Consider the following 19,667-nt stretch of genomic DNA (forward strand, 5'->3'; position numbering starts at 1 on the left):
AGTTAGAAAAGCATGCATGCAATCACACTCCCAAATAATCTTTGCATAGACTTAGCGCTATATCATCACCTTGGAGACCAACTCTGTCCAGATTCCTTTAGCATGGTTTTTCTCTCATGCATGTCTGCTTACCATCTAGTCGGGGTGGGAGAGAAATTCAATACCGTTCGTATTAAAAAGTGAATTTGCACTTGCAGAAACAAGAGGTGAGTCAAAACAGCTGCCCTTTGATATTCCAATTCCTCCAAATTTTGGGATACTGTTCTCCAGCCAAGTCTGATGTACAAAAGCCCAGGAGTAACGTGTGTGTACAGTATATAAATGCTGTACAGTATATAACCAACATCAATTTGGGTGGGGGAAAACATTACCAAAAATCATTATGTTAGGCAGAGTTGCTTGGGAAAATGTGTATAATGCATAGAAAATGTGTACATTAGGAGAAATTTGCACCGAAGTGTTGTTGAGGGCTTAAAAAAAAAAGGACTATGCAAACTGATGTGGAAATGTAATGAATCGAATTGTTTGTAAACTGCTTAGAGGTTTTGCCACAAACATTTATTTATTTATTTATTTATTTATTTATTTATTTATTTAAAAATAAATAAATAAATACTGAAAAAGTGAGCAACCAAGAGAAACCAAAATTGACAGATTCATCCATCGCTACTCCACCCCTCTTCCTTAGACTCCAGTACCCATCTGCTACTCCCATCTGCCACCTGCTTCCCCAGGATTCAAGCTTTGCCTAGAATTCAGGTTGCATTTATCATTCCCCTTAGCAAATAGGCTTAATCCAGAGAAGATTGATTGCAGGTGCAGATCTTTCTTTCTTTCTTTCTTTCTTTCTTTCTTTCTTTCTTTCTTTCTTTCTTTCTTTCCGTGGCTTGCTAACGGAGGCAACCCTCCACCCAATTTCCTGAAACACTATAGGGAAGGACTCAAGCGTCCAATCTTGCACACCCAAGACTTTCCCCCTGTTCCAAAGGCAAAGGATTTGCATCCCCTTTGTGTGTATGGAATGACCAGAACCTGCTGAAAACGGGGGAGAGACGTGTGTCCCACATTTGACCCAAGACCCTAGGGCAGTGGCTGCCAACGTTCCCTGCATACCCAACATACCCTCTAGATCCTGATTAGACTTCAGATTCCATAAACCCAAGCCAACATGGTCAGGGTTGGTGGGAGGTGCAGCCTATCAACATCTGGAAGGAACCCTATTGGCTAGCTCTGGTCTAGGGGGCGGAGGAAGGTTTCCCAGCTCAACCAATAGTCTTGAAGATTCTGCTGCTCTTGGCAGCTGCCTCTGCTGCCTTTAGGATTGAGCTGGCTTTGACTGGACTTCATCTGGAACAGCCTTTCTCAACCTGTGGGTCCCCAGATGTTGTTGAACTACAACTCCCATCACCCCTAGCTAGCAAGGCCCAGAGCTCAGGGATGATGGGAGTTGTAGTCCAACAACCCACAGGTTGAGAACCGCTGATCTAGAAGGCTGTGGGGAAGAAAAACAATCCTATTCATGGGGGGATTGTTTTAGGAATCCAAAATAACAGTTTTTAATAACTTCCTACATTGGCATGATGCATAAAGAGTGGCAGGGGGAGAGGGAGGGAGCTTAATTTGGATTTAAATGCTTTTGGGCTATCAGCAACTTTCTCACATTTCCCCAGCAACCTAGTGAGAGGCATCAGCTGTTGCAATAAAACAGGGTGGATTTTATGGCGTTAATATGTGTTCGGTGGCGGCGTTTTAAAGTGTGCCTTAACAGCTGACACGTTGTAGAAATAGCTGCAATGTATCGGAACAGGAGTCTGTCACCAACAATGACAAATATGTTAGACTTCACCTTGAGAGGTGTTGGTATTGTGAGATTTATTTATTTATTTGAAAGGATTTCGTGGAGGGGGGGGGCGTCTTGAAAGGCCCTTTCAACTTGCTTAGAGAAGGGAGGTTTTCATTTATTGCTTGTCTGGGTCTCGGGACCACTCTAGACGCAGCGTTAATTGTGTGGATCCTGTTAATGGATGTGCAGTTTTTTAAACTGGGGGGTGAAGCAACAGTGGGACCACAGGCTAGAAAGGGAGGGTTTAACCTTGTCGCGAATTCCTCGCTGCGCTTTTAGCAGAATGCTCAGAGTCCCAGGTTCTTTAGTGCAGTATTTATTATGGTGAGCTAAATATATATACAAATATCTACAGAAGCATTTCAGACAGAGTACCTGCACCTTGAGGCAAAAGAAGACTCCACACTCATCTACACCACTCTACCACACCACCAACAATTACTATTGGACAGGCTCTACCTTTAAACCAGTGACAGCCAATCACATTACTGCTGAGTCATTCCACAGAGAGTATTGCATCAGCCTGTTGCAAACTGAAGCCTGCAGACTTACTTACACAGCATCCTGTGAATCCCAACAAACCCTTCTCTGTTGCTGTTGTCCCAATAAACTGACCACCAGCACCCAAAAGCTGCAATTTGCATAGGCTTCCACTGGTTGCAATGGAGACAGTCTCCTAACACAAATAGCTGCTTCAGGGATGCCAGGAGCCCTGCATGATCAAGTCCCAGACCCATTTAGTCCACCATCCTGTTCTCAGCAGTCACGAAATTAAAAGACGCCTGCTTCTTGGGAGAAAAGCAATGACAAACCTAGACAGCATCTTAAAAAGCAGAGACATCACCTTGCCGACAAAGGTCCGTATAGTGAAAGCTATGGTTTTCCCAGTAGTGATGTATGGAAGTGAGAGCTAGATCATAAAGAAGGCTGATCGCCGAAGAATTGATGCTTTTGAATTATGGTGCTGGAGGAGACTCTTGAGAGTCCCATGGACTGCAAGAAGATCAAACCTATCCATTCTGAAGGAAATCAGCCCTGAGTGCTCACTGGAAGGACAGATCCTGAAGCTGAGGCTCCAATACTTTGGCCACCTCATGAGAAGAGAAGACTCCCTGGAAAAGACCCTGATGTTGGGAAAGATGGAGGGCACAAGGAGAAGGGGACAACAGAGGACAAGATGGTTGGACAGTGTTCTCGAAGCTACTAACATCAGTTTGACCAAACTGTGGGAGGCAGTGGAAGACAGGAGTGCCTGGCGTGCTCTGGTCCATGGGGTCACGAAGAGTCGGACACGACTAAACGACTAAGCAACAACAACCTGTTCTCAAAGTAGCCAGCCAGCTGCCTGCGAAGCCCAGAAACAGGGCCTGAGCACAACAGCACTTGTGATTCCCCACAACTGGTATTCAGAGGTATACATTGCTTTTGTTGGTAGAGGTAATGCATAGCCAACAGTGCTTGTCTTGCCCTTCATGACTTTGTCCAACCCCCTTTTAAAGCAAGCTTCCATCACTATCTTATCTTACGGCAGAGAATTCCATCGTTTAATGGAGCCCCATTTACTCACTAGATAGTTATTGACTATGGGACCACAGCATGGAAGAAGAGTTACTCTCCCTTTCCGGTTATATCACTGCCACTTGACCTCCCTGTAACTGCTACTTGCATTTTCAGAAAACAAGCAAACCCTGCATGATAACTGCATTGAAACAATGAACGTCTAGTTTGGACTTGAGCCTTGAAGATGATAGTGCTTTAACAAGAGGGCTTCTAATCCACTGACATTTGAATGCATTTGGCCTTGATTCTGTTTTTCTGCTTCTGGAAAGCGGTGAATTGCAGAACAGCAGTCAGATTTAGCTGGTGTAGGTCGCTGTTTGAGGGCAAGAGGCATGAGCTGAAAGTCTCTTGGATCTCATGTCAGATACGAGTTCTCTGACATGTTGTCATATGTCAGCCTCCATGTCCCCCTCTGCCCCAACCAGCAGTATGGAGGCAACAATTCCATCCTGACTTGCAAAGCTATTGTAAGGATCAGTGTCTGAGCATACATTTTGAGCTTTCAGCACTTAGGAAGGAATCATCTTAATTATTTATTGTTGTCTTGTTGTAGGCAGGGCTTTTTGCAAGTACCGACAATCAGCAGAGTACTGTCCTGCTCATTGGGGCTTAAAGAAGCCCTTCCATGATGCTTTGATGCCCCAACAATCAGCTGATTGGCTCACCTGGTGTCATTGTGACTTCGGTTAGTTAACAGGTAGCCAGTCCCATTCACCTTGGCTTGTAGGACATGGGAAGACAAGGATCCAGCCTGCTTGCTGCGTCCAGTTCCCCACTTCTGTTGTAGGGCAACAGTTCAGTCTCCTGTTGCTCCATAAAATATCACCATACTGTAGCGACTAGAGCAAGGATGGGGAACCTGCAGTCGTCCCAGTGTTGGACTCCAACACCCATCACCCCCATGTTTGCTTATTGCAACGGGAAGGTGGGATGGGGATATTTTTGACAAATAAATATGGGCTGCCCAGCCACTCTGTAACATCACAGAAGCCAAGCTAATGGCAGGCAGTGAATTATTGACCCTTTCTCCTGCCTAGCCCCATTTGTGCCATCAACGCAAATCAGCCACTCCCCTGCCGTACCCCAAAGCGGTGAAGATTTTGTTCTGACATCAGGTGGCACTGTCTTTCTGCCATTAATTTATGTGTAGATGTACGGCTTTTATTGCTTAAAGTGTTTTCTTTCATGTTTCGTGCAGAAGTATTTATTTCAATTCTTACCTGAACAATTAACAAGGGCAGTTTTTCAGTGCCAGAAGATGCAGCTTCTTCGATATGGCAGCCCTGTGCATTTCTGCCTCTCCGTTCCCATTCACTAATAATATCAAGTAATAAAAATGAGGAATTTAAGAAAGAAGCCTCCGTTATAGCAAAGATTTTCCCTTTGTGAGAGGGAGGGAGGGATAGAAAGAGAAAGATTCTCTCATGGTTTGAAGCTTCCAGAGACAGGCTGGTTTTTAAGGTTTCAGATTTTTTTGCTGCCCTGGATTCAAAGCATACTAAAGGCTGTCCCTTAAAGTTCAAAGGCCTGCAAGGTTATGTCTTCGTCTACACAGAATTGTTTCAACTGAGGGAAAAGATTCCGACATTAGCTGCAAGATTTCTTCTTCTTTTAAGTGCCCCTTCTTTTCTTTTTCTTTTTTTTTAAAAATGGGGAAGCGGGGAGAAAAGCTTTTAAAAGAAAAAAGACACGTGCCACCATTAACAAGCTGAAAATGAAGCCGCTTAGATCAAACGCAGCTTGGAGCTGCATGTAACATGAACTAGATATGTGCGTCAACCCTTCCTGAATCGAAAAATCAGGCAGTAAGTCACATAGGAGTTTCTAATGCCGTGGTGGAGGCTAGGTTTCCCCAACCAGGTGCCCTCCAGATATTTGTTGGACAACAGCTACCATCGCCCCTGCCCAGTGGCCACACTGGCAGGAGCTGATGGGAGTTGGAGTCTAGCAACATCTGCAGAGCACCAGATGGAGACAAGCCAAGGTAGAGAATGAAATGTTACATTTCCATCTAGATCAGCGGTTCTCAACCTGTGGGTCCCCAGATGTTGTTGGACTACAACTCCCATCACCCCTAGCTAGCAAGGCCCAGAGCTCAGGGATGATGGGAGTTGTAGTCCAACAACATCTGGGGACCCACAGGTTGAGAAAGGCTGATTTAGGACTTCAGGTCTCCTGCTGGTGTTAGACTTTAATAGTATGCTCTAGTAAGAAATCCCTGTCAATGATTGTGATACACACACACACAGTCTGAGGCACTGTTAGTGGGCAGTTCCCAAGACCAGATGGATGGGAGAGTTCCTGCTCCTGAGGGGCTAGCACTCCCTCTGAAGGAGCAGGTATGTAGCTTGGAGGTACTCCTGGACCCATTGCTGTTGCTTGAGGCCCCAGTGGCCTCGGTGGTGTGAAGTGTCTTTTGCCAGCTTTGGTTGGTGACCCACCTATTCCCCTATCTAGACAGGATTAGCCTAACATCTGCGGCCTGCACTCTGGTAACCTGTAGGCTGTTGTCGTTTAGTCGTGTCCGACTCTTCATGACCCCATGGACCAGAGCATGCCAGGCACTCCTGTCTTCCACTGCCTCCCGCAGTTTGGTCAAACTCAAGTTAGTAGCTTCAAGAACACTGTCCAACCATCTCATCCTCCCTCGTCCTCTTCTCCTTGTGGCCTCAATCTTTCCCAACATCAGGGTCTTTTCCAGGGAGTCTTCTCTTCTCAATAGGTGGCCAAAGTATGGGAGCCTCAGCTTCAGAATCTGCCCTACCAGTGAGCACTCAGGGCTGATTTCCTTCAGAATGGACAGGTTTGATCTTCTTGCAGTCCATGGAACTCTCAAGAGTCTCCTCCAGCACCATAATTCGAAGGTGCTGTAGGCTAGATTACTGCATTGTGTTATATATGGGGCTGCCTCTGAAGATGGTTTGGAAACTTCAGCTGGTGCATGATTCAGTGGCCCGGTTGCACACTGGGGCAAGATGAGTTGAGCATATGTTGCCAATTCTGGCCCGATTGCACTGGCTGCCAATTGCTTTCTGGGCCCAATTCAAAGTGCTGGTGCTGACCTATTAAGCCTTACATGGCTCAGGACTTCAATACCTTAAGGATTGCCTCTCCCCATACAAACTGACCTGGATCCTGAACTTATCACCTGAGACCCTTCTTGGTGTCCTCCCTTCCCGAGAGGTTTGGAGGGTGACAACACAAGAAGGAGCCTTTTCTGTGGTGGCTCCTCATCTGTGGAATGCTGTCCCCAGAGAGGCTCACCTGGTGCCATCATTACATGTCTTTAGGTGCCAGGCAAAAACATTCCTCTTTAGCCAGGCCTTTTGGCCATTAAACAATCTGTAGCCTTTTACATGCAAGTGGAATGTTATTGTGATTTGTTCTATGATTGCTTTATTGTATTTTATCATTATGTTCTGTATATTATGTTTTTAATGTTGTACACACCACCCTGGTATCTTCAGATAAAGGGTGGTATGTAAATTGATATGATATGATGTGATTATTTGGGTAATAATATATCACACATACTACTTAGGTCCTTCACTCTTGGCCTGTGACCAGGAACACCATCCCTCTCTTCCATTAGGCAGTGGGAATGGGACCGTCACTCTGCACATGCTCAGTGGTGTTCTTTGTGGTTCATAGAATCATAGACCTGGAAGGGGCCTCCAAGGTCAACAAGAACAACCTCCTGCCCCTGCTCAAAACCCACTGCTATGACATCCCTGATAGGTGGCCATCTCACATCTGCTTTAAAATCTGTTAATGGATAGTCCACCACTGTTTGAGACAGTCTTTTCCATAGCCAACCAGTTTATGCCATCAGGAGGGTTTTCCCCTCAAATGTTTAGTCTAAATCCTTCCCCCCCCCCTGATAATTTGCACCCATTGTTTCAGGCCCCCGCCCTTTGGAGCGGCTGAAAATAAATGTGGTCCTTAAAATATGTGAATATTATTGGATGCCACCATGGGCTGAGTACAGAGCCCAGCAATGGAATCCATTGCTGAGCCTGTCGCAAATGGAGCCCCGCCTTCTGACCAATAGATCTCAAGCATTCCAATGAGCTGGAGTCGATGAGGATGTTACATTCTGCCTTGGGCTCATGGTCATCCGGACTCCTGCCAATGGTCTCCTAAGGATGCTAATGGGACAGGACTGATGGAAGGCGGCTTATTTAAGCCATTGGGAACCACAACTCTTTGGCTCAGCGTCTGAGCTTCCTCCTAGCAACCAGCTAGGCTTCTTCTCCTCTCTCCTTATTATCTGCTGTGGCATTTGAAATCTAATGGAGGCCTGTTCTGGTGGGGGTGGGAGATGGTGAGGGAGGGAGGGAATAACAAGGCAACTTTGCTGGCCACTCTGAATGCTTCTGTGTTCTTCAAGTTTCTCGGGGGTCTTGCCAGCCCGCGATAAATGTCAGCGTGGCAGAAGTGAATCTGATAGAGTTTGCCCTTTCGTTCCGCGCCCGTAACCCACAGTGCTTTGCCATAGAAGCTGATGAGCCATAAACTTCCCATTCATTATGCATTCAGTCCCGACAGTTCAGGAACCCGCTGAAAGCAGCGATTGTCCTATACGAGAAAAGAAATGTACATTAAAATTCGTCAAATACCTCCCCCCCCCACCCTTAACAGCTATTAGGCATTTAAAATTGTTTAATATAAGTGGCTTATTTCACAGAGAGCAAGGGTGGGGGGGGAGCAGATTCCAGCAATTTTGTCCTTGATATTCTCCTGCCCCCCTCCCCACATCTACGTGTAGCACTTTAGTCAAAATTTACATAATAATGGATAAGGAAGTGTTGTGGCACACGGAACCGGCATGCATTAGTCCTTCGCCGCTTTCCCAAAAGGCTTGAGAATGCAGCAGATTCAATCTAGGTCAAAGGGGGGTGGGAGGTAGAAAAGAGACCTCAATTTACGAGACAGAGAGGGTGTTTATAGCGAGCGCTTGTATTCGCAAGGGTATGAGGATGACAGAGTGAGGCTTCTTTGAAGGCGCTCCCTCGCGCAACGAAAGGCTGACAGGAAACAGCAAGTTCTGGCCAATTAACAGAAAATGCAGACATAACCAGAATGCAGAGCAAAATGGGAGTGCCGCAAGTTTAGTCGTCGGCTCCTACGAACTGGAGGTTCCCTCCTGCTGTTTGCTGTTGTGCAGAGGAGAAGGTGCTTCCTCACAATTGGGAAGGGCCGTAGCTCAGAGGTAGTGATTCTGCTTTGCAGGCAGAAAGCCTCCGGTTCAAATCCCGGTGCCCGCAGGTAGGGCAGGGGTAGACCTGGGTGCTGACCTGGGTGGGACAAGGCTTCAGCTTCCTATGTTCCCAACTCAGTGTGTGTGCTGCCAAATACAGCAGTTCTTTCCTTTTTTAAAAAAATATATATATATATTTTATTAATTTTAGCATACAAAAATTTTAAGACATACCACACAAATTATTATACATATATCCTTATTTGGACTTCCTTCAGCATCTCTGATAGCCTTCCGTCTTAATTATTTCTCCTGCAGTTCTTAACTTAATATTGCCTTTACATTTTCTAACAAATCATTTCTTCCTTTCCATTTTTACAATATTTCTTAAATTACTCCTCACAGAACTTCTTGTAGTCCTACAAATGTAATTTGATCATCGCAAATACTTTCCAGATACTCAGTAAATTTAGTCCAGTCTTCGGTAAACCTCTGGTCTCACCGGTCTCGGATCCTTCTTGTCAGCCTATCCAATTCTGCGTAGTCCATCATTTTCATCCTCCATTCTTCTAATGTTGGTAGTTCTTCTTGCTTCCATTTTTGGGCCAATAATATTCATGCTGCTGTTACAGCAGTTCTTTCCAAGGGTATCGGGACAAAAGGAATGAGGAGGTGGAAGGGGAACCAAAACAGTTTTATTAACAGCAGGCATACAAAGCATAACATAAAACATACCTGACAGGGGCTACCCAATCTCCCCTTCAGCTGCCCGGAGCCCCAGGTAGACCAGCAGGAGAAAGACCCCGACCGTCAGTCTCCCAGCATCAGGTCCTTTGATCTGGGCAGAAGCTCTCCAGGCCCCTCCCACCTATGGCTTTTATAGCCTGCCTTGATGTAATCAAATGCACCGGGCATTACTCATGATTAGCCCAGGACCCTGAGATGGAACTAATACAGAGCGGCTGAGAGTGTCCCACTACCTGCAGCCGGGCATCCAGACAGCGCTTGCAACACAGAAGAACCCAAGAAACTCCCGACAGGTGTGTGAAACACGAGAATCAAACTGGGGGTGTTAAAGGGAAAGGGACATGCCGCCTAACTCCTCGAAATACAATTGTCTTCCGCATTTCCACTACAGTGTGGAAAGAGGAAGAGGTAAGGCACTTTGAGTAGAAGCTGAGTCCCAAATTTGGAAGGATCTGTCCATGTCAGTGCCTCCCAGTTTATCATTTTTCCAGTCTTAAATTCGGTTCTCCGCATTTCTGCGGCAATTTGTGAGTTTTGTGTTTTTTAAAAAATATTACGAATAATTCTTCAGCGTTTTAGTGCAAATTTCGCCTAATAAACACATTTTTGCAAGCAATTTTTTTCTAATGTAATCCATTTTTGCATGCTGTTTTCACTAATATATGCATTTTAATGTACGTTTTCTCCTAATATATTCACTTTTGTCAACATTGGTTGCATCACAAAATTCAGATAAGTGCGAATTTTGAAGGATGGCTGTGTTGCAGTTCTCGTGTTATTTAAGAAAGTGCAAATTTGATAATTTTCACTGTAAATGAGAACTGAGTTGTCTTTCTCCTCCATCCCCAGCCATGAAGTAGCGTAACACCGGAAAGCTAGAAGGGTCCATTTTTGCATAGTCCCTAGCTCAGGTGTAGTGAACCTGTGGCCCTCCAGAGGTTGCTGGACCCCAGCTCCTGTCTCCCCTGGCCACTGACTATTCTGGCAGGGTCTGATGGGAGTCCCATGGCATCTGGAGGGTTGCAAGTTCCACAACCCTGAACCAATTCTTGGGCTGAGGTATCGTTTAGGATTGCTGTTTTTTGCTGGGGGTAGGGTCGCTGATGTTGGTTTTTTTGTATCTTTATTTTAGATTTTGTTGTGATTTACTGTGGAAATTATTCAGTTTGGTTTTGTATTTTTTTAATGTTTAATTTATTGCTCATGACTACTTTTGTTATGCTGTAGTCATGTATTTTTTTCCCCATGTTGTAAGGCAACCAGAGCATGGTTTGAACTGTGAAAAGGTGTCAAATAAAATTATGCATGTCTGATTCAGCACAATGCGGCTTCCAATGTTTCTGTATTTCTCTGGTGGCTATTTCCTTCAAAGCACCCAAGAGACCTCCAGCTACGAGATAATAATCTCCTAACTATTAGCTCCCAAGATTCACTCATTTCTAGGCCATTAACCAGGAACAAGATGGTGGACTGGAAGAGACATTGACCTGATGCAGTGGGTTCTGCTAATGTAACTGTCTAACTCATAGTAACAATTTCCAGACTTGCATCTATACATATAAATTATCAATGCAAATTTGATGCAAATCTGTGTCCCCTTCTTAATACTGTATCTTATCTTTTAGTCTGTCAGTAGCATCTACAAGGGCTTTGAAATCATAAGGTGTGGTTTCCCATCAGGCTTGAACATGGATCTCTGTTTTTAGGGCAGGGCTTTTCAAACTTTCTACCCCTTAGGCTCACTTGAGATGGCTGAAAATTACTCTACCTAGTGGCAGGTAGAGGCAAAGTTTGGCATAATTACAAGCAATTGCTGACATCATATTCTACTGATATCTAATCCTCCTTTGGGAATTGTTAAATTCTTTGCCCCAGAGTTGTCCTCATGGCAAGGAGCTCCAGAGATCAGCCTTCCTTGAGTTAAAACACTTTTGGCCCTGGAGGTATTATGACTCAACCTCCCCATGTTCAGCAGGATTGCTGATCTATAGCCTCTAAATGGAGGAAACCTTTTCTCAGCTATTTTCCCCTTCCCACCTCCACATGCCTGTCAAAGTACATTTACAGCCTAGGATCCTCGTACCTATGGGACTGCCTCTCCTGGTATGTCCCATGGAGGACCTTACAGTCTTCAAACAAAAACATCTTGGAGATCCCGGGCCACAGGGAGGTTAGGCTGGCCTCAACCAGAGCCAGGGCTTTTTCGGCTGTGGCCCCGATCTGGTGGAACGCTCTGTCAGAAGAGACTAGGGCCCTGCGGGACTTGACATCTTTCCACAGGGCCTGCAAGACAGAGCTGTTCCACCAGGCCTTTGGCCAAGGCACAGTCTGACCCCCTCCTTTAGTAATCCTCACAGAACTCTAGCCCAATGGTTGCCATTAATTTGATTTTGAATTGATTTTAAAATGAATTGATTTTAGAATGCTGTATTACTTTTATTGTTGTTAGCCGCTCTGAGCCCAGCTTCGGCTGGGGAGGGCAGGATATAAATAAATTATTATTATTATTATTATTATTATTATTATTATTATTATTATTATTATTATTATTCTATAATTTTGTCTGCTGTTCTGCTTTCACATTCCACTTTTACCTTATTCCCCACTCCCAGAGAAAACTTCCACTCACTCACTTCCTTCCTTCCTCCCTCTCTTTTTACATTCCCTTCTTCCTCCTGTAACAGCTTTCTTGTCACATCCTTTCTGTTCTCTGTTTAATTATAAATATGATAATTGGTGCTTTTTCCCCTTAAAAAAATGTTTGGGGTACTCTCATTTTCCTATTCATATTGAAATACTGCCCCTCAATGAGGCCAAACTTAGATTCACAAAATGTTTAGGGGTATACGTCCCCCTGCGTCCCGTCCCCCGTCCCCCCGAAGAAACACACTCATGATAATAAATACTAACCTTTTGATTGCTCTCTCATTTCCCATTGCCCTCTCTCTGCCTGCCCACAAACCTCTCTGTCTTCCATCAACCTTTACTCAGCACGCAGGACCTTTCTGGTGTGAATTATGGCATGGTTAGGGGGCCAGGCTGGCCGATGAGTTTGTGGGTCCAGGCCCACCATTTGAGAAACACTGTCCTAGAATTCAAACACCGTGCACAAGTCTCTGCTAATTGCGACCCAATTTATTTCATAAACCTGTTTCCCCAGGATGCCATTTCCCTGAGCATGCTCCTAAATTAAATGTCCCAAATATTACTCTCCGTGGATCCTGTGTAAAAGAAAGAAAGAAAAAGGCTGTTCTTTTTATACCTGAATTCCTTTTTTAGCAATTGAAAGGGGAGGTCTTGCGGGAAGGCAGCCCTGCCAGGTTCCCTGCTTTGCATCTCGGATTCAGCTCGCAGCCTGCAAGACGAGCTTGCGGTTTTCTGCGAGGTTGCATCGATCGCTCCCCTTGCAGCTGTCCCGACTGGCTTGTGCTTGGCAAACGTCTTCATGTGTCAACAGCTGTGTGGCATGAGATTTCCACCCCACCCCCCCATAAATGCTGACCCCGTTCCGTCATAAGGGTGGCATCTAAAATGGCACAGGAGGTGCGGAAAGGTGCATAATATCTGGACCCAAGCCCTGTTTTGACTTGAAAACTTGCTCAGATTCAGTCGCATTGACAAGCTGCCAACACCCCTCACTTGAGATTCCAGGCTTGTGTGAAGCCAGCACCTGCTCTGCTTGCAAATGTGGATGCGAAGGGGAATTTCATTCACAGAAAGGAATGCAGGGGGGGGAGCGCACACACGCAGAACTTCACTCATTTACCCTTCCAGGGCCATCCATTCCTTGATCTGTCAGCCCCTTAGAATTCAAAGGCAGCCTTTAAAGGAATTTTCAATTCATAACATGATGACTCTGTTGCTGTCCTGAATGCGAATGTATCTTGAATTGAATTTGTCGACTGGGATTCTGGTTGGGGGTTTTTTGGGGGGGTTGCTAAAAGAATAGGGAGAGCTCAATCATCAGATAATCATTAGAACCTTTCTTCTTTTTCTTCTTTTTTGGAGGAGTTTATTAGGCTAGAAGCAAAAAGCGGCTTCTGTACACTTTTCCTTTGAAAGTTGTCAGTAGCCTTTGAAGATTCACAGCGATAAGATCTTGTTACTCCTATCCCGTGTTGTCAAGGTTTCAATGCCAGAAGCAGGTTTTGGCGCGTGTGTGTGTGTTTGTGTGTGTGTGTTGTTCACAACTTAGGAGAGCCCCAAAGTCATTCAGGGGGGGCTGAAAATGACAGGTGTTGAAAGATTGGACTGCAAATTTTGCAGCTGCTGATGCTTATAACTTGACAGAGCTCGTTGCACTAAAAAGCTTCCCCTACCATTCCCCCCCCCTTTTTTTCCCCTTAGACCTTGTTCATATCATTCATCACTTGGTTATTGTCATGCACTGCCAGGGATCAAACTGGTAACGCAGGGCCCTGCGCACAGCTGCTGTTATGTGTGCTGAGACCTCATGGTCACAGCATGGAGCATTTCCCTAGACCAGAGAAGGGCACCTTCCTTTTTCTGTCAAGGGCCACATTCCATCAAGGGTAATCTTTGGCTGGACCATAAAGAAGGCTGATCGCCGACGAATTGGTGCTTCTGAATTAAGGTGCTGGAGGAGACTCTTGAGAGTCCCATGGACTGCAAGAAGATCAAACCTGTCCATTCTGAAGGAAATCAGCCCTGAGTGCTCACTGGAAGGACGGATCCTGAAGCTGAGGCTCCAAGACTTTGGCCACCTCATGAGAAGAGAAGACTCTCTGGAAAAGAGAGTTGGGAAAGATGGAGGGTGCAAGGAGAAGGGGACGACAGAAGACAAGATGGTTGGACAGTGTTCTCGAAGCTGCCAACATGAGTTTGACCAAACTGCGGGAGGCAGGAGTGCCTGGCGTGCTCTGGTCCATGGGGTCAGGAAGAGTCGGACACAACTAAACAACAACAACAAAATGCAGTGGGTGGGGCTGATGGACCACCTCATTTCTCCCTCTTTGCTACCCCTTCTAGAGGAGGGAGAAAGGTTGTTTTCTGCTGCTCCAGAGAAGCGGACACGGAGCAATGGATCCAAACTACAAGAAAGAAGATTCCACCTAAACATTAGGAAGAACTTCCTGACAGTAAGAGCTGTTTGACAGTGGAATTTGCTGCCAAGGAGTGTGGTGGAGTCTCCTTCTTTGGAGGTCTTTAAGCAGAGGCTTGACAACCATATGTCAGGAGTGCTCTGATGGTGTTTCCTGCTTGGCAGGGGGTTGGACTCGATGGCCCTTGTGGTCTCTTCCAACTCTATGATTCTATGATTCTATGTTACCCCCTCTCCACCTTCATAGCAGAGATCTGAACTGATCTCTTGCAAAGGGCTTCCACCTGCACTCCTTCCATCGTTCCATCTGCTTGCTTTCTCCCTCCCCCTGACCAGAGTCCCCCTACCCCATGGGAAATTTGACCAAGGTGTGCATTAAATGAGGCTGAGGAGCACAGCTTTCCTTCTCCTGCTCAAGGCACAGGATAATTCCCAGGTTCTGGGGTGACCCAGGCTGGCCATCAAGTCTCTTCTCCTGGTTGGGCTAGAGAAGAATCCTCCTGCTCAAGTTGGGACTTTGCTTGGAAACATGAATCCTTCATGGCTCTGACTTGTTCTCCAGTTCTGATCTCCCTGCTCTTGGCACGCGGATCAGCTCACTTTCTGGTTCCTTGCTCTTATTGGGAAACATGGCAGTTGTTGTTGTTAGCCCACCATCCTTCCAAGATCATAGAATCATAGAGTTGGAAGAGACCACAAGGGCCATCGAGTCCAACCCCCTGACAAGCAGGAAACACCATCAGAGCACTCCTGACATATGGTTGTCAAGCCTCTGCTTAAAGACCTCCAAAGTAGGAGACTCCACCACACTCCTTGGCAGCAAATTCCACTGTCAAACAGCTCTTACTGTCAGGAAGTTCTTCCTAATGTTTAGGTGGAATCTTCTTTCTTGTCGTTTGGATCCATTGCTCCGTGTCCGCTTCTCTGGAGCAGCAGAAAACAACCTTTCTCCCTCCTCTATATGACATCCTTTTATATATTTGAACATGGCTATCATATCACCCCTTAACCTCCTCTTCTCCAGGCTAAACATGCCCAGCTCCCTTAACCGTTCCTCATAAGGCATCGTTTCCAGGCCTTTGACCATTTTGGTTGCCCTCCTCTGGACACATTCCAGTTTGTCAGTGTCCTTCTTGAACTGTGGTGCCCAGAACTGGACACAGTACTCCAGGTGAGGTCTGACCAGAGCAGAATACAGTGGCACTATTACTTCCCTTGATCTAGATGCTATACTCCTAGTGATGCAGCCCAGAATTGCATTGGTGGACATGGTTCTCCCTCTCTCCATTTTATCCTCACAACAACCCTGTGAGGTAGGTTAAGCTCAGAGACTTATCACCTGCCTAAGATTGCCCATTGAGCTATAATAATAATAATAATAATAATAATAATAATAATAATAATAATAATAATAATAATAATAATAATATATTTATACCCTGCCCATCTGGCTGGGCTTCCCCAGCCACTCTGGGCGGCTTCCAACGAAATATTAAAATACAGTGATGCATCAAACATTAAAAGCTTCCCTAAAGAGGGCTGCCTTCAGATGTCTTCTAAAAGTCTGGCAGTTGTTCTCTTTGACATCTGTTGGGAGGGCGTTCCACAGGGCAGGTGCCACTACCGAGAAGGCCCTCTGCCTGGTTCCCTGTAACCTCACTTCTCGCAGTGAGGGAACCACCAGAAGGCCCTCAGCACTGGGTCTCAGTGTCCTCAGCTTCATGGCTGAGTGGAAATTTGGACCCTAACCACTGCACCAAACTCAAAACTGCTTTACATGTGCATTTTTAACACCGTGTCAAGCCATGGCTGACTTGAGTGAACAGGTTGTCAGCAGTTCAGACATTATTATTTTTTTAAAGGAAGCCCAGATAAGCTTCTTTTAATAGTTTAATTAACTAAGGGTGCCCATTATCCAAGAGCTCTCTCTCTAGTGTGTATGTGTGTGGGTGTTTGTGAAGTACAGCTTTTTATCAGAGATCTAGAGGAATTGAATCTCCGTGTGTTACAGTACAGGCTGACCTCATCTGCACCTCCTAGAATAAATGTGCAGCCTAGATCTTAGGAATCCAACTAGTTTTCTGCTGCCTGAATATTCTAACACAGCCCCAAGCTCACAATGCATTGAAAAATAGTTTAAATGGTGTGTTTTCAGAGAGAATGCATTTTTTTTTATAAAAACATGTATTCAAATATATGGTTAAATCTTGCCTTCCATGTGAATTTTTATTTTTATTATTTTTATTTTTTAGAAATGCAAACTATTATGGAACCAGGACAGAACAGACTTGCAAGTAAACACATCTGAAAGTGACATTTGCCTATCCCTAAAAATAGATGAGCTATATTTAGCCATTCATATTTATAGTATAGCTCATTTATGAATTTTCCACTCTCCAAGATACTGTTTTGTATAACCTTCCATCATAGTCGTGGTGGTTGATTTGGTTAGGAAATGGAACTGGGGTATCTGCTTGGGTTTGTGGTATCGCTTGAGTATATTTTATTTTATTTTATTATTTTTTAAAAATCTTTATTAAACATATTTCACAAAATTATATAACAATATACTATATTACAATTTGTATCTCATCCCATACAGCAAAAAAATTAAAAATACAAGAAATTTTAAAAAGACCTAAAATAGGCTTCCGATTGTTCTCAAAAAAACTAAATTACACTGGTTATATTTTACACAGTATCATATTATTATATTATTTTCTTAAGTCATTGGGATGGGGGTGGAGAAAAGAAAAAGAAAAAAGAGAGATTAAATAGAAACATTAAATTTACATATATTATCTAAACATTGCAAGACTCATTCAAGATCTGCCAGGAGGTTTTTGCTGTCACAGTAATTTTTCAGATATTCCTTGAATATAATCCATTCTTGGTTTACTTTTTGCGTCGAATACCTCTTACCCTCCCTGTCATTTTTGCCATTTGCAGATATTCTAACAGTTTAACTTGCCATTCTGATTTTGTAGGTGTAATTTCATTTTCCCAATATGTTGCAATTAAAATTCTGGCTGCGGATGCCGCATACATAACAAAATTGAGTCAATTTTAAAGGATGAGAAGCGAGGAGGAGGAACACAAGCTTGCCTCTGCAAACTTTGGCCTGTTGCATTCACACATTGCACTTTAGGGTGGACAGGTACTCTCAGAAATTTGCCTGTTAAATTGTGGGTGAACATATCAGACGACACAGCGATTCTTCAAACAGCTCTTATTTATTCACAGGCCAGAACAGAACTGAACTGAAGGGTTCAGCCAGCCTGCTTATATAGAGCTCCACTAGAATGCAACAGTAACCATTTTTGGTAACTACCCAATCACTGAACGTCACTTTCAATCCCTTATTTGCATATGTGGACCTGAGTGAAAACTATCTACAGTATCCCCCTGCTGGCCCAGGAGGAGAACGTCAGTACATGACATTACCCAGAATGAGGATGTGGCCCTTAGCTGAAAGGGGTTTCCTGAGCCCCATTATCATTGCTTTAAGCACACCATAAACAAAGGTTTGCATGCACAGGGTATGTGCCTGTGTGTGTGTGTGTGTGTGTGTGTGTGTGTGTGTGTATGGCTTTTTTCCAGCCAGAACTCACTGAAACGGAGTTCCGGCACCTCTCAGGTGAGCGCCATTGTCATTATAAGAGAACAAAGGAGGTGTTTGTGGTGAGTTCCAGCACCTCTTTTTTCAAGAAAAAGAGCACTGTATATACACACACAGGTATGTAGGAAGCTGACACTCCCCAGGATCTGGTTAAATACAGTGGTACCTCAGGATGCGAACGGGATCCGTTCCGGAGCCCCATTCACATCCAGAAGCAAACATAAGTAGTGACGGCACATCTGCGCATGCACACGCCGCTTTTTACCGCTTCCACGCATGTGCGTGATGTCATTTTGAGCGTCTGCGCATGCACGAGCAGTGAAACCCAGAAGTAACGTGCTCCGTTACTTCCAGGTTGCTGCGGAGCACAACTCGAACGCGCTCAACATGAAGCATATTCAACCCTAGGTATGACTGTAGTTATCTGACCATTCAGAAACAAGATTTAGAGTCTGGTGCCAAGAGTCTTCTCACATGTACCCATCAGTATAAATTTGCCATTTGTGTAAAATGGGAAAGATTGATATCGGAGAGAGAAAGAGAAGGCTCTTAAGAGGCAGAGAGAGAGAGAGAGATAGCAAACCTCCATTCAGAAGGTACAATCTTTGACTGATTTAATGATCCTTTACTGATGCTGATAATGATTCTTAAAGGGCTGAAATAATTGCCAAATGGTCTCTCTTGTCAACTGTGAAAATTTAAGGGTGAGTCTGTTTGCATCCGTTACTTAGAGGCCTTCCTCCTGACAGCTCCCCGACAACGTTCCCTGTTCAGCACAACTGCAATGCCAGCGCTCAGCACGTTTCCAGGGCGCCATGATGAATTTCCGTGTATTACAGTGGCAGAAACATGGCTGCTGCTGTTTGCATTAGGAAGACGCAGTCGGTAGCTGCTTTCTTCATTGCAGACCTTTCCTGGGTAAATTGCAGGAGGAAAACTGTTCCAGCATGGGAGGGGCAATGGCTGAGTTGGGGCCCACAGGAAAGGTAGAATCATAAAATTGTAGCGTTGGAAGGGGACCTGAGGGTCATCTAGTCCAACCCACTGCAATTCAGGAATCTCAACTAGAGTGTACATGGCGGCTGGCCATTCAACCTGTACTTAAAAACCTCCAAAGAAGGAGAGTCTGTCACTTCTCATGGGAGTCTGTTCCAGAGTTGAACAGCTCTTACTGTTGGAAAGGTAGCTGTGAGATAAATTGGGACTAGGTAAAGGACCCCTGGACGGTTAAGTCCAGTCAAAGGTGACTATGTGGTTTTGGCACTCATCTCGCTTTCAGGCCAAGGGAGCCAGCGTTTGTCCAGCGTTTGTCCAGCGCTTTCCAGGTCATGTGGCCAGCAGGACTAAACCACTTCTGGTGCAACATGATGGAAACCAGAGCACATGGAAATGCCATTTACGTTCCTGCTGCAGCGGTACCTATTTATCTACTTGCAATGGCATGCTTTCAGGAGTTCACCCCGTCGTGGGGATTCAAACCGCCAACGCAAGAGGCTCAGTGGTTTAGACCCCAACACCACCCATATACCCATAAGATGGGACTACACGTTACAAGGAAAACTGAGGGTTATCTGTGATGTGTTTCAAGCAAACATGGGGACATTTAACCCTTCCCCGGGCATCAATTCTTCCCTGC

The 19,667-nt window shown here is 44.9% G+C and overlaps 1 protein-coding gene and 1 long non-coding RNA gene across 31 annotated transcripts in view; one reads left to right on the top strand and one right to left on the bottom strand.

Moving 5' to 3' along the window:
- Positions 1 to 19,667, top strand: part of CELF2 (CUGBP Elav-like family member 2) — a 552,082-nt gene that overhangs the window by 384,274 nt on the left and 148,141 nt on the right. The gene's annotated exons all lie outside the window — the stretch shown is intronic.
- Positions 824 to 5,912, bottom strand: LOC308595927. Its single transcript, XR_014012223.1, has 2 exons — positions 2,426 to 5,912; positions 824 to 2,092 (listed from the first exon to the last, which is right to left on the bottom strand). It is a non-coding gene; the product is annotated as an uncharacterized lncRNA (long non-coding RNA).

The sequence above is a fragment of the Podarcis bocagei genome (assembly GCF_964188305.1).
Source record: "Podarcis bocagei genome assembly, chromosome: 10".
Classification (NCBI taxonomy): Eukaryota; Metazoa; Chordata; class Lepidosauria; order Squamata; family Lacertidae; genus Podarcis; species Podarcis bocagei.